Here is a 14,815-nt window from a genome sequence, read left to right on the forward strand (position 1 = left end):
GGTGGCCTGGGGAAGGGAATCGGGGCAGGACATAGCAGTACACACTACAGGAGATGAAGCTGCTTCTTCTAGGGACTTGTAGACATTTCAAGTCATAGTTCCAGAAGATTCAAATCTGAATTTAATGAGTCCATCTGGCTACATTCCAGGAACAGAAGCTTAGCCATGACAAGGGCTGGAGTGTTTTCAGTCTATACTTGTGCATCTGAAAAATGTTAAAGAAAAACTACACAATGGGGGCATGCTGGTGCCTCTATAGCTTGCTAAACTCTGACTTTTATTTTTTTCTTGAGACAGAGTCTTACTCCGTTGCTCAGGCTAGAGTGCAGTGGCATGATTCTCGGCTCACTGCAACCTCTACCTGCCAGCAACCTCTGCCTTCTGGATTCAAGTGATTCTCCTGTCTCAGCCTCCCAAGTAGCTGAGATTACAGGTACCCACCACCATGCCTGGCTCATTTTTGTATTTTTAGTACAGACGGGGTTTTACCATGTTGGTCAGTCTAGTCTCGAACTCCTGACCTCAGGTGATCCACCCACCCTGGCCTCCCAAAGTGCTGGGATTACAGGTGTGAGCCACCACACCCAGCCTCTAAGTTTATTTTCTGCAAATGATTCTAGGTTTATTTCTAGCAAAGCTGAGCCCTCTGCCAGCAAAAGCAACATTGAGCTGCTGGGGGCACCTTGCTGCCTCTCCTCCACAGTCCTCAGCAATTCAGGTCTAGCTCCAAACCTGCATATTTCACCCATAGAGCCGAAGCCGTGAAGGCAGACAGCCCCACATCCTTAGAAGGAAGCGTAGTCATTGTTAATTGAAGCTGGAGCTGGAGTCTTGAATGTCTTACACTCTATCCCAAGCAGCTTATCAAAGTTGCTTTTAGCCACACTGCATTTGTCCCTGTGAGGAGCCATGGGGACTTTGTACAATGTCAAGGTAGCTAAATTGGAATTACATTTCCCAGATAACTTAGATACAGAGATACCTTGTATGGTTCAAACTTATAGTTGCCACAAGAGAAACTTGTGTGATTTTGTTTGTTTGTCACCCACGCTGGAGTGCAGTGGCATGATCTCCGCTCACTGCAACCTCCATGCCACCCAAGTAGCTGGGATTATAGGCACGCGTGCTACCACATCCAACTATTTTTTGTATTTTTAATGGAGATGGTGTTTCACCATGTTGGTCTGGCTGGCCTCGAACTCCTGGCCTCAAGCGATTTGCTTGCCTTGGCCTCCCAAGTTGCTGGGATTACAGGCCACTGGGCCTGGCCTGTTTGTTTAACATTCTAAACATGTATAATCAATTAACATGGCCTAGGATTTTAATGGTATTCACTTCAGTAACTTGAATCCACAGATCTAAGGAGTATATAACCAGAAAATTGTGTATAAACACAGATTGGACATGGCAATTTCTGTTCACAAAGGTCACATGTGTAGGTACATAAATTAGTAGCACGTATCTAGAATTTTGACCAAACTGTTTTTAAGATGCAGAAATGTAAAATCACATCTTGAAAATGTGATGAAAAAATGAAGAAGAGCTGGTCTACACACATCAAAAATCAAATGTTGCTTATAAAAGAGATGAATGACAGCTACAGGATTCAAGTGACAATATGATTTCAAGAAATTAATACTGATCAAAGAGAACAGGAATATTTTTACATTTCACTGAAAATACATTGACTACTAGAATGTAAAGATCTAGCGGAAACTCAGGGAGAAAATTACAAAATCTAAAGCTAATTACTTAGTATTTCTTATTACCTAAATAACCGCATGATATTAAAAGGAAGCTGAAAATATGGAATGCTTCATAAATTTGTGCATCACCGCATGCGGGGGCCATGCTAATGTTCTCTATATCATTCCAATTTTGAAGTGAGTGCCTTGTGTGAAATTTGAGATCAGGAATGACGCAGCAGCCATTGCACTTTGAAGGCCATGATTGGTAGGTGTGGTTAACAGTGCTTGTGGGGGCCGGAAGAGGTGGCTCACGCCTGTAATCCCAGCACTTTGGGAGGCCGAGGCAAGGCGCCTGTAATCCCAGCTACTTCAGAGGCTGAGGCACTAGAATTGCTTGAACACGGGAGGCAGATGTTGCCGTGAGCCAAGATCATACCATTGCACTCCAGCCTGGTGACAAGAGCGAAACTCCGTCTCAAAACAACAACAACAATAACAACAACAAAACCAAAACAGTGCCTGTGGGTGCCACCTTGTCTTCAATTTTTCCCACTCAATGTCCAGCTCTTCCTGACTGCTGGCCCTACTGATCAGCCATGAACCAGGCCCACCATAAGATGCTCTGCTGTGAACTCACAGAGGTGGAAGCCACAAAGAGCCTTCCATAGACTTGTATGCCAGCGCCTTCATGGCTGCCCTCCAGCAGTCAGTTGGCACCTCATATCCAGCAAGCCTCGACTTGTTCACCAGCTCCAGGGTTGATTAGTGACTTTTTCTGGTGCTTTTCAGACCTTTCTTCCTCAGCTTTTCCCCAGATTGTGGAAAGTTTAACTCCATAGTAAATAACTTACCCCATAGTGCTCGTAATGGTCTTGCTTCCCTGATTGAACTCTACCAGTACAGGAGGGAACTATAATTGCCTTCATCTTATTACGTTTCCAGGAACATTTTATCATTTCTTACAGGTCGCCACACCAGACATCTTCCTGGCTGGCTGTTCTTGAATATAATCAATATATATCAATATAATCAATGTAGCCCTGAATATAATATATTAGTCAATTCTCACACTGCTATAAAGGAATACCTGAGACTGGGTAATTTATGAAGAAAAGAAGTTTAATTGGCTCATGATCCTGCATGGCTTGAGAGGCCTCAGAAACATTACAATCTGGCAGAAGGCTAAGGGGAAGCCAGCACATCCTCATGGCTGGAGCAGGAGGAAAAGAGAGTGAAGGGGAAAGGGCTACATGCTTTTAAACAACCAGAAATTGGGAGAACTCACGATCACAAGAACAGCATAGGGGAAGCTGCCTCCATGATCCAATCACCTCCCATTAGGTCCCTCCTCCAACATTGGGGATTACAATTCAACATGAGATTTGGGCAGGGACACAAATCCAAACCATATTAATAATATCCTTGAACTTCTGGTAGAGAAGGCACGCATAACTCTTTTCAGAAGAACCTTCTAAAGGTTCTTCTATCTGAATATCCTTTTCAGTGAGACATACAGCTAGAGATACAATGGGAGGCAAACCATGACCTTTATAAATACCTTTCTATAGGTAATACACTAGCCTGGCTCAAAAATCAGACCTAGGCTGGGTGCAGGGGCTCACGCATAAAATCCCTGCACTTTGAGGGGATGAGGCGGGTGGATCACTTGAGTTCAGGAGTTCTAGGTAAGCCTGGCCAACATGGTGAAACCCCATCTCTACTAAAAATATAAAAATTAGCCAGACATGGTGGAGTACACCTGTAATCCCAGCTACTCAGGAGGTTGAAATGGGAGAGTTGCTTGAACCCTGGAAGTGGAGGTTGTAGTGAGTGGAGATTGTACCACTGCACTCCAGCCTGGGCAACAGAGCAAGATTCCCTCTAAAAAAAAAAAAAAAAAGAAAAAGAAAAAAGAAATTAGAGCTATATATAAGGTATGCACTGTGAAGTCTGGTCCCCAGCCCTATTTTTGTCCACTACCTTCCTGCCACCCTCACCCTACTCCTAAAGGTAACCACTTCTAGTAGTTTCTTGTATTCTTTCAATGTTTTCTTATAAATAAATATCTTTTCTTTATAATTATCTTGGAGGGAACTAAAAATCCTCATCCAGGGCTGGACCTGTTGCCTCCTGGCTTCTCCCTGTTCTTGGCTTGCATCTTTCCCCCTCATCACAGGGCACAGCATGCTGAAGGGAGGCCAGGAGGACTTAATTCGGTCATGAAATTTCTAAGTTCACTCATTCATAATCTCATGGTGTAACGGAAAGTGTGTTGGCCCGAGACTCAGACTATCTGGTTTCTGGTCCCAGTTTCCAAAAACCGTCTATGGGATTAGGCTTTCTGGCTTCAGTTTCTTTGTAATTTGTTTTGTAATGGCAACATTATTAGAATAGATTTTGCCACATACCTAAACTGTGTCTTTTGCCACATACCTAAACTGATTGCTCATGTAAAAGCCTCTTTAGAAACTTGCATTTCAGATACTTATTTTTTTCTTTCTTCTTACTTTATTTTATTTTTTTGGAAACAGGTTCTTGTTCTGTTGCCCAGGCTGGAGTGCAGTGGCACAATCACAGCTCACTGCAGCCTGGACCTCCCAGGCTGAAGTGATCCTCTTGCTTCTGCCTCCTGAGGAGCTGGGACTACAGGCGTGGCCACTATGCCCAGCTATTTTTTTTTTTTTTTTTTGTAGAGATGGAGTTTCTACATGAAACCCCCATCGACATGAAAACTATGTCGCCCAGGCTGGGCTCAAACTCCTGGACTCAAGCGATCCACCTGTTTCAGCCTCCCAAACAGATGGGATTACAGGCGTGAGCCACTGCGCCTGGCCTCAGCTACTTATATTAGAGTTCTACAGAGTATGGCACATGCTTCCCAGAAGCATTATGAAAGTCAATATATGGATCGACAATGGCACCCTCCCTTTATCCAGATGTCACCTGGCTTTGTGTGGTGGTTGTACCATACACGGAGGCACCCGAGGGAAGAGTGGGAGTTCCAGAAAAGATGGGTTGATGGTGGTTTCCTCACTCTTTCTTTCAGCACAGTGTGATGCATTACAGTTTATGTATGGTCAGCTATATTGTCATAACTGTTTTTTAGACAACAGTCTCTAATTTTAATTAAATTAACTCTTATAAAAACAGACAAATGACTCAAAAAGATTTCCTGCAAAGAAACCATGGATTGAGGTGAAAACAATAGCATGAGTACAAACAAATAAACAACTACAACAGCAACAACAAAAAGATAGAGCAGACAGTGCTACTCCTAGAAAAAACTCTTTGATACCCACATTGAAAAGCAAAAACAGTAAGGGTCAAATGAGATGTGAGGAAAAGTCTGACAAAATTATTTAGTCAGTCAAAATTATCAAGGAGATGGCTTGCAGGTTGTATTCACATCCATTATCATTAATGAGGAACTGCAACTTAAGGGCATATTTTGCCTTGAAATATTAATGATTGTAGCATGATGCTGCCATGATTAGAAAGATATTTAAAAATATTATTTCCTATAGTCAGTTAAGCCGATCATGTTCCTTTCCTTGTAAGGGCCCGGTGTGCCATGGCTGTGAAGAGCAGCCTTCTCAGTAGTGTGTGCACCCTGTTGCTTGTATGTTGTATGCATTGCCCTAAGGAGCCTTGGAGACAGCCCTTTCCAATGGATATTCATGTCCCTGACCTGATGATGTTTCCAGTCTAGGCTCTAGACAGGTATGCAGGGTGCCTTTGAAAGCCCCAGGGCATGGGAGGAAAGGTCCACATTGGCCAAGTCATTCATGTTCATCTGCACCAAGCTGCAGAACAAGGAGTATGTGATTAAGACCCCACACAGGACCAAGTTCAAGTTCCCTAGCTGCTAGAAGATCCATATTTCAAAGAAGCAAGGTTTTATCAAGATTAATGTGGATGAATTTGAAGACATGGTAACTGTGAAGCAGCTCATCCTAGACAGCTATCGGGTCAAACACTCCCCAGTCATGGCCCCCTGGACAAGTGGCAGGCCGTGTACTTATGGGGGCTCCCACTGGTTTGCCCCTCCTTATTCACACCCACCAATAAAACCTGCTTCCTACCCCCCCAAAATGAATAAATAATAATATTATTTATCTCACTTTTATATCATCTTTTAGTGTCTTTTTTGTGCATGTATTGTAATGCTTGTAATACATTGGTAAGTATACATAGTGGAAGTATGGGCTGAACATGTTTTGCTGATTAGAGGGGCACAATCAAAAAGCTGGTGACCACTGATTTGTACTGAGACTGACATGTCCAGAAGTCCATCCAACTTATGAAGAAGACATGTGGGTGGTGGCGCAGCTTGGATTCTGTAATTCATGACTGTAAAACATTTCTCACTCTATGTTTTATGACCTATAACACACGATTACATGAACTAGGGAAAGGGTTGTGCTTTAGAAAGTCAGATAAATGTATTTGCATTTCCATTATCAGGAAAAACTCCCTCCATCCTCACCCCTCAACTTCTAGGAAAAACAGGACTAGATTTAACAATCTTCCAATCAAGTTTGTTTTCTTTGTTACTTTCACCTGGTTCAGCATCTAAGTAAATCAACATTGCTAACCTATTAGTTGTGTTTTTTTTTTTTGTTTTGTTTTGTTTTGTTTTGTTTTTTTGAGACGAGGTCTCGCTATATCGCCAGGCTGGAGTACAGTGGTGCGATCTCAGCTCACTGCAACCTCCGCCTCCTGGGTTCAAGCGATTCTCTTGCCTCAGCCTCCGGAGTAGCTGGGATTACAGGCAGGCACTACCACGCCCAGCTAATTTTTTTTTTTATTTTTAGTAGAGATGGGGTTTCACTATGTTGGCCAGGATGGTCTCCACCTCCTGACCTCGTGATCTGCCCGCCTCGGCCTCCTGAAGTGCTGGGACTATGGGCATGAGCAACTGTGCCCGGCCACCTGTTAGTTCTTTTGGACCAAAGGGAATTTTTCAGAGTCAGGGAAGAATTTTGTTAGGATATTAAATGTGGGCAATATTTATTTTTAAGTCTACAGTTCTAAAGTTACTTTTTTCAAGAACAAAAACACCCTTTGGTTTGCTCATAGATTGATTATTCCTAGTATATTATTTTAAAAGTGTACTTTATTTTAAAAAGTCATACTTAATGCATAGAGTTATTGCAAAATATAAACAGGAGGCAAAAATGAAATGAGGTATAAATGTGTGCTAAATTCTGCTGTAGTAATAGACAACCTCCTAAATCTCAGTGAGTCAATGCACCCCTAATTTTTTTTTCTCACTGCATGTCTAATGCAGCTTAGCAGGTGGAGCTCTGCTCAATGAAATCTCTCAAGGATTGTTAGAACAATGACCCCCAAAGATATCCACCTTGTAATCCTGGGAACCAGTGAATATGTTTCCTTACGTGGTAAAAAGATCTTTGCTGGTGTGATTACATTAAGGATATTGAAATAGGGAGACTATCTGGATTTTCCAGGTGGACCCAATGTAATCACGAGGGTCCTTACAAGAAGGAGGGAATAAAGTCAAAGGCAGTAGCAGAAGATGTGGCTCCAGAAGCAAGAGGTTGGAGTGATGTGAGGAAGGGGCCACAAGCCAAGGAATGCAGGCAGCCTCTAAAACTGAAAAAGACAAGGAAGTGGATTGTACAAATGAAAGCCTGCATACTTTATGTCTAAGTATTCAGAGGTTGTAAATTAAACCATACCCACAATCTCTGGCTTCGTCCTGACATGGGCCACGGTGCTTCCCAGAGACTGTCCTGCAACCTAGAGGTTGAAAGAGCCACAGTCTGCTAGCTTGAGTGGAAGCACAGCTCTGCTTGGGCAGGCAGGGCAGATGGGGGTCCAGGCTCAGACAGCTGTGAGTGAATTCACCTGCCTGAGCCTGGGGCAGGGACTGACCTAGGTCAAGCTTCTCAGGGAGTTCTCAGCACTCAGTGCCTCTACCATCAAAGCAGAAGAATGTCACTGTCAAATGGCTTTGGGAAACCCTGCCTGTTAACTTCCCTGCCCACCTCCTTGGGGATTCATAACTTATATTACACTATATAGTAAAGATTCTGACAGATCGTGAGATATAAAAACCTGCTTAGCTTTGTTTAACTCAGCATTTTCCACATGGAATACATTTTTGGGAAACCATCCTTTTTTTTTCATAAGTCTTAGTAATATCCTTCTTTCATAAGTCAGAGTTCTTCAATGCACTTAAGGAACTGCTGTTTCTGTAAAGGTTTTTGGACCTAAAATGCAGAGCACTGAATGAATCATACTTCTTAGTTCCTGACACACGATTATCAGTGGTTCCTACAAGGACCCATTGTCATTCATTCATTCATTTATTCAGAGTCACATCAGGCACAGAAAGCACAGTATCTTAGGGCTCATGATACATTTAGGGGCCCAGGAAAGTGTTTTAATTTCTTGTAAGTCAGAAGTAAAAATGTACTTTTAGGGCAAAGAAATTTTTTTTTTTTTTAAATAGAGACAGGGTCTCACTATGTTGCCTAGGCTGGTCTTGAACTTCCAGCCTCAAGCAATCCTCCTGCCTTGGCCTCCCAAAGTGTTGTGATTACAGGTGTGAGTCACCATCCCTGGCCCAGATAAAATGTTTTAATACATAATATTAATATATTTATCTTTATACCAACACAGTTGTAAAATATGATTTTTAAATACTTTTCTAATGGAGGAAAGGACCCATGAAGGCAAAAGGGACTCGGGACTATGGAAATTGGAATGCAGCCATGCATTTATTTATTTCCTTTATTTTATATCCTAGTCCCATTGTCTCCAATCAGCAATACTTTTAATGAGTATGTTTATTTCTATTTGAATGTGTCTTTGAAAAGCTTATATTACTGATTTGCCATATTGTTTGTTAAGTTATATTATATTTTATATTGTTCTGTTTCTTGTGTTTTTCACTATGTACCATATTTTAAAATCAATTTCTACTGCTCTAATTATGTCCAACTAATTGCTTCTACCCTCAGCAAAATACTCTGTGGTGTGCCTGCACCACATTTTACCCATTTACTCTCCCAGTGATGCCATCTCCTTGCCACCATCATGCTGCAATGATCCATCATGTACATTTCCCTCTTGAGCCTGCCTGGGAATGTTTCCAGGATATGTGCTCAACAGTGGAATTTCTGAGTCAGAGGGCACCTGCGTACTTAATTTGGCTATGTAATGCTAGAAGTCTCTCCAAAATAAATGTTGTTTTCATATTTTCCTTTTCTGTGCTGGTCATGTTGGGGTTTGCTGTTGTTTATTTTAGCTTTATAAAATAAATTGGGTAATTCTTTTTTAAATCCTGGAACATTTTATATTGCATTGGAATTAATTGTTCTTTGCAAGTGTGAGACTATAGGCAGTATGACTGCTCGATGCCAAAACCCATATATAGAGGCAATTCTTGAAAATATTTTCAGTTTCTTCCTTGGCTATTGGTTCGAATAAATTTTTATGGTTCTCAATCTGATGTTGGCATCTAGGCAGGAATAACTAGGTCCATGAGACACAGACACAAAGATGTGTATTTTTTGGGTTTTGTTTATGACTTTGTGACTTGCTGTAATACCTTAGGAAGGCTCTCTGTGCCCATGGGTACTCAATTGCACTATTAATGGGCTTGAAATGATTGGTCTCTAAATGTATATGGCAAGAGTTCATTCTCTGCATGTCACATAAGTCTGCTCTGGTCAACGAATAAGTCTTTCCCTCTCTTTTTATGATCTTGAATTTTTGCTTTTAAATTAACTATGATGTCTTGCACTTTTTGGCACTTAAAAATGTATACATAATATACATACATACCTTCAAGGATTTTTCTCCTCTGAAGAAGCCAAGGCTGGCAAATCACTTCTTATAAATCATGTAATACTTTTGGAGTCTGAATTATTCTGACTACCTGGAAAACATTGCTTTTTTTCTTCATAAAAGTCATTCCAAAACTGCACTTGAGTCACAGAACTGCCCTTTCCTGAATCCTGTTTCAGGAATTACTAGCTCAGAGAACATATACTCCTTTCTTCACTAATCACTGCAGCTAAGATTAGTACCTTTCCAAAAAAGAAGCAATAGGTAAGAATGATTTATGTGTTTTTCATTTCTCGAGCTCATTTGGCAAGTAATGTGATACAGATCCCTCATTTTAAATAAATCCACTGGACCTGCATTAGAACTTACAGAATTATGCAGAACGAGGCTCATGTGTCTTCTAAAGAGTTTTCAGTTGAATCTATCAAGAAATTATTCTTCCCTCCCCACTCAGAAAATGTACCACTAATTTTGGTAGTCACTGAGAGAATGAGATTTACTCTTCAGATATTAATGTTATAACTCATATTGCTGGAATATAACTATTTTGTAACAGAAAAGATATGACAGTTGGATAGTGGGATCCAAAATGACTCAGAGGCCAGTTTCTTCTTTCCCTGACATTTTCCAAAAGTAACCTAAAATCCTCATGTTTAAGGAAAGTTTCCAGATGAACTTCATATACCTAATTTGGGGGAAAAATGTACAAGGTCCATTTTATTTATTATTTTTTTTCTTTTTTAAATTATTTTTATTATTATACTTTAAGTTCTAGGGTACATGTGCATAACGTGCAGGTTTGTTACATATGTATACTTGTGCCATGTTGCTATGCTGCACCCATCAACTCGTCAGCACCCATCAACTCGTCATTTACATCAGGTATAACTCCCAATGCAATCCCTCCCCCCTCCCCCCTCCCCATGATAGGCCCCGGTGTGTGATGTTCCCCTTCCCGAGTCCAAGTGATCTCATTGTTCAGTTCCCACCTATGAGTGACAACATGCGGTGTTTGGTTTTCTGTTCTTGTGATAGTTTGCTAAGAATGATGGTTTCCAGCTGCATCCATGTCCCTACAAAGGACACAAACTCATCCTTTTTTATGGCTGCATAGTATTCCATGGTGTATATGTGCTACATTTTCTTAATTCAGTCTGTCACTGATGGACATTTGGGTTGATTCCAAGTCTTTGCTATTGTGAATAGTGGCGCAATAAACATACGTGTGCATGTGTCTTTATAGCAGCATGATTTATAATCCTTTGGGTATATACCCAGTAATGGGATGGCTGGGTCATATGGTACATCTAGTTCTAGATCCTTGAGGAATCGCCATACTGTTTTCCACAATGGTTGAACTAGTTTACAATCCCACAAACAGTGTAAAAGTGTTCCTATTTCTCCACATCCTCTCCAGCACCTGTTGTTTCCTGACTTTTTAATGATCGCCATTCTAACTGGTGTGAGATGGTATCTCATTGTGGTTTTGATTTGCATTTCTCTGATGGCCAGTGATGATGAGCATTTTTTCATGTGTCTGTTGGCTGTATGAATGTCTTCTTACAAGGTCCATTTTCTAATTTTAATTGGCTACAATGGGAGATTACCTTCCCGTTGTACTGGTGGACTGAAAAAAAAAAATTGAATTTGCTTATACCTGACTGATGGTATCTTTTCATATCATCGAGAGTTTGGTGCTTTAATCCAGTAATTTATCCAACAAGCATTTATTAGCCTTTATTCTATGCCAGAGAGACAGAGGTGAACAATAACAACCACAAAAAACAGTCTCTGCCTTCCTCAAGCTTACATCTAATGCAGGAAGTAGGCAGCAAACAAAGAAATCATCAAGGGCTATTAGGGTTCCCTGGGGTTGGTGTGTAGAGAATGGCATATAATGTGGGAGAGGAGAAGAAAGAGAAATGGCGGCTTGGATGAGGTAGCCATGGAGATGATGACAGATTGGGTATATCATTTGAGACAGAGTGACAAAGACAGATCTCCAGTAAACTCTATGTGTATGTCTTAGGTCAGGCTCCCTGGGAACAGATTGAGATGGAGATTTGGGTGTGAGGTTTCTTAAGGAGAGCCCTTGGGATGGCTGTACAGGAGCAAGGGGTGCACGGTGGGGGAGACAAAGTTGAACTGCACGAACAGGAGAGGCCTCAGGTGATCTCAATGGAAAAGCAAAAGCTGGGATGGCCCTTCAGATATGCCCCACATTGAAGCAAGGAGAGAGTAGGTCTTGGTACCCACCGCATTGACAGTTCATTGGAAATGGGCGGCTTCCAGAGAGAGGACAAGGCTGCTCCTTTCATAGGAGGGCAACCCCTTTGGAGGGACTCACCTGGGAGCTGGAAGAGCTCATACTCTCCTTCTCCAGCTGGAGAAGCGAGTGCATAGGTCCTGATGGCATTTGGGTGGCACACCACACAGAGTGGAGATGATGCTCTGTTCTAACCCAGCCTGTGAAATGCCACTCTGAAATTCTAGGTTCTTCAATTTTCTTGAGCATCAGAATCATGTGAGAAGTTTGTGTTAGGTGCAGATTCTTAGATCCAGTCTCCCTGGAGATTGATTCAGAGGTCTGTGTTGTGACCAAAGAATCTTCATTTTTAATGCGCTATCTTCAGCTATTCTGATGGTGGAGTCTGCAGAAAACACCATGGGAAACAAGTCCTGTGGTATGCAGAATTAAGAAGCCACCAAGATCTCTCACCTGTGTTGCACAAGACCTGCATAATCCCAGGACTGTGAATTTAGTGGATTTTACCCCCATGATTAGATAATGTTAACAAGCATAATTCCTCTTAAATTAGGGAGATTATCCCAGCAAGCCTGGAGCCTGACCTAATCACATGAACCCTTCCTCCCCACTCCTTCCTTCTCCTTCCTTCCTTCCTTGCTTCTTTCCTTCCTTCTTTCCTTCCTTCTCTCTCTCCCTCTCTCTCCCCTTCCTTCCATCCTTCCTTCCTTCCTTCTTTCTCTCTCTCTCCTTCCTTCTTTCCGTCCTTCCTTCCTTCTCCTCCCTCCCTCCCTCTCTCTCTCTCTCTCTTTCTTTCTTTCTTTCTTTTCTTTCTTTCTTTCTTTTTCTTTCTTTCTTTCTTTCTTTCTTTCTTTCTTTCTTTCTTTCTTTCTTTTCTTTCTTTCTTTCCTTCTTTCTTTCTTTCTCTCTCTCTCTTTCCTCTCTCCTTCCCTTCCCTTCCTTCCTTCCTTCCTTCCTTCTCTCTCTCTTTCTTTCTCTTTTTCTTTCTTTCTCTCCCTTCCTTCCTTCCTTCCTTCCTTCCTTCCTTCCTTCCTTCCTTCCTTCCTTCCTTCCTTCCTTCCTTCCTTCCTTCTCTCTCTTTCTTTCTCTCTCTTTTTCTTTCTTTCTCTCCCTTCCTTCCTTCCTTCCTTCCTTCCTTCCTTCCTTCTCTCTCTCTTTCCTTCTCTCTTTTTCTTTCTTTCTCTCCCTCCCTCCCTTCCTTTCTTTCTTTCTTTCTTTCTTTCTTTCTTTCTTTCTTTCTTTCTTTCTTTCTTTCTTTCTTTCTTTCTTTCTTTTCTTTCTTTCTTTCTCTTTCTTTCTCTCTTTCTTTCTTTTTTCTTTCTTTCTCTTTCTTTCTTTTCTCCTTCCTTCCTTCCTTCCTTCCTTCCTTCCTTCCTTCCTTCCTTCCTTCCTTCCTTCCTTCCTTCCTTCTTTCCTTCTTTCTCTTTCCCTCCCTCCCTCCTTCCTTCCTTTTTTTTTTTTTTTGTAGAAATGGGGGTCTGGCTGTGTTGCTCAGGTTGGTCTCAAACTCCTGGGCTCAAGCGATCCTCCTGCCTTGGCCTCTCAAACTGCTGGAATTACAGGTGGGATTCACTGTATCCAGCACATGAACTCTTTAAGAGGAGAGTGTTTTCTTTAACTGACGGCAGAAGAAGAGATCAGAGGTTAGAAGTACAAGGAAGATTCAATGTACTGTTGCTGGCCGGAAGATGAAGGGATGACAAGGAACGTAAGCAGCATTAGGAACAGAGAGTGGCACCTGCCTGGCAGACAGCAATGAAATGGGCACCTCAGGCTACAGCTGCAAGGAACTGGATTCTACCAATGGCAAGAATCATCTTGGAAATGAATTTTCCTCAGTGTCAGCCCAGCAGATACCTTGATTTCATCAGTGGGATATCAGAGCAGAGACCCCAGCCACTCTATGCTGGACATGTGATGGACAGAACTGCAAGCTAATAAATGAGTGTTGTTTTAAGCCACTACATTTGTGGCATTTGTCATGCATCAGTAGAAAATTAATAGAAAAATCATTGTGTTAAGCACATCTTGGAAGCAGAAGAGAGAAGAAATAAAGAGATTCAGTTCTGCCACTAGTTGGTCTAGGTGAGAGCAGACAGGAGAGGGAGCTCCCTCTCAGGTTCTCCCTGGTCATGGACATGATATGCCACCCTGCCTCCCTCATGGGTTTGTTGGGAGATTCAAATGAGGTATAAATATAAGACAGGAAGAACAGAATCTTTATGAAAATATGAGTTCAGGGACTTTTATAAGATTCTACTTTATTGTACATCCAAAGATATACAAAAAGTACTTTTCTTAAAAAAAAACATATATTTTTTTTCTGTTTTAGAGACAAGGTCTCCCTATCTCATCCAGGCTGGAGTGTTGTGACGTGATCATAGCTCACTGCAGCTTGGAATTCCTGAACTCAAGGGATCTCCCTCCTCTGCCTCCCAAAGTGCTGGGATTACAGGCATGAGCCATGGTGCCAGGCCCAGAAAGTACTTCTCTATGGTAGCATTAAAAGAAACAGAGCACCACCCTACACACTGGGGCTTGCTGCTGAGTGCCCACAGAATATGGCTGGCCAATGAGGTTGGATTCAATGTAGGCCTGGAGCCTGAGGCGACTCCTCTTTTCTCCTTGTGAGCCTGGATCAATGGAACAAGGTGAGTGGGCAACAGGGAGTGTAATCTAATGTATGAGTCAGGATCTAGTCAGGAAAGTAGAAACCACATTGGCTACTACAACAGAGAGAAGATAATGTGAGGTATCGGTGTTGGAGGGCTAAAGGAGCAAAGGGAACACCGGTGTGAACAGAGAAATAACCACAGGAAGTAGCTACCGCCCCACAGGGCTGTGGGAACAAAAGGAAGTTGCTGGGATTATTAGAATCTAGAAATTTCGAGGAGGAGCCTCTTGGAGCTGGGATGCAGATCCCTGGGGAGGAAGCCGTATCCGGGTGGTGCTGGCACCACTGCGAGGGTAAAATGAGGCTGGCTCCGGGTATGTTGACAAAAGCTGGAGTCTGCAACAAGTGTCCTGCTAATCTTGCAGTCTC

At 42.1% G+C, this 14,815-nt stretch overlaps 1 non-coding gene and 1 pseudogene across 1 annotated transcript; one reads left to right on the top strand and one right to left on the bottom strand.

The window, feature by feature from the left end:
* Positions 1-1,800: 1,800 nt before the first annotated feature.
* Positions 1,801-1,903, bottom strand: LOC123573752 (U6 spliceosomal RNA). Its single transcript, XR_006698488.2, has one exon. It is a non-coding gene; the product is annotated as a U6 spliceosomal RNA (small nuclear RNA).
* A 3,303-nt stretch (positions 1,904-5,206) lies between these two features.
* LOC123573783 (small nucleolar RNA SNORA70) lies at positions 5,207-5,348 on the top strand (annotated as a pseudogene).
* Positions 5,349-14,815: the final 9,467 nt, after the last annotated feature.

This window comes from Macaca fascicularis, chromosome 5 (assembly GCF_037993035.2).
Source record: "Macaca fascicularis isolate 582-1 chromosome 5, T2T-MFA8v1.1".
Taxonomy (NCBI): Eukaryota; Metazoa; Chordata; class Mammalia; order Primates; family Cercopithecidae; genus Macaca; species Macaca fascicularis.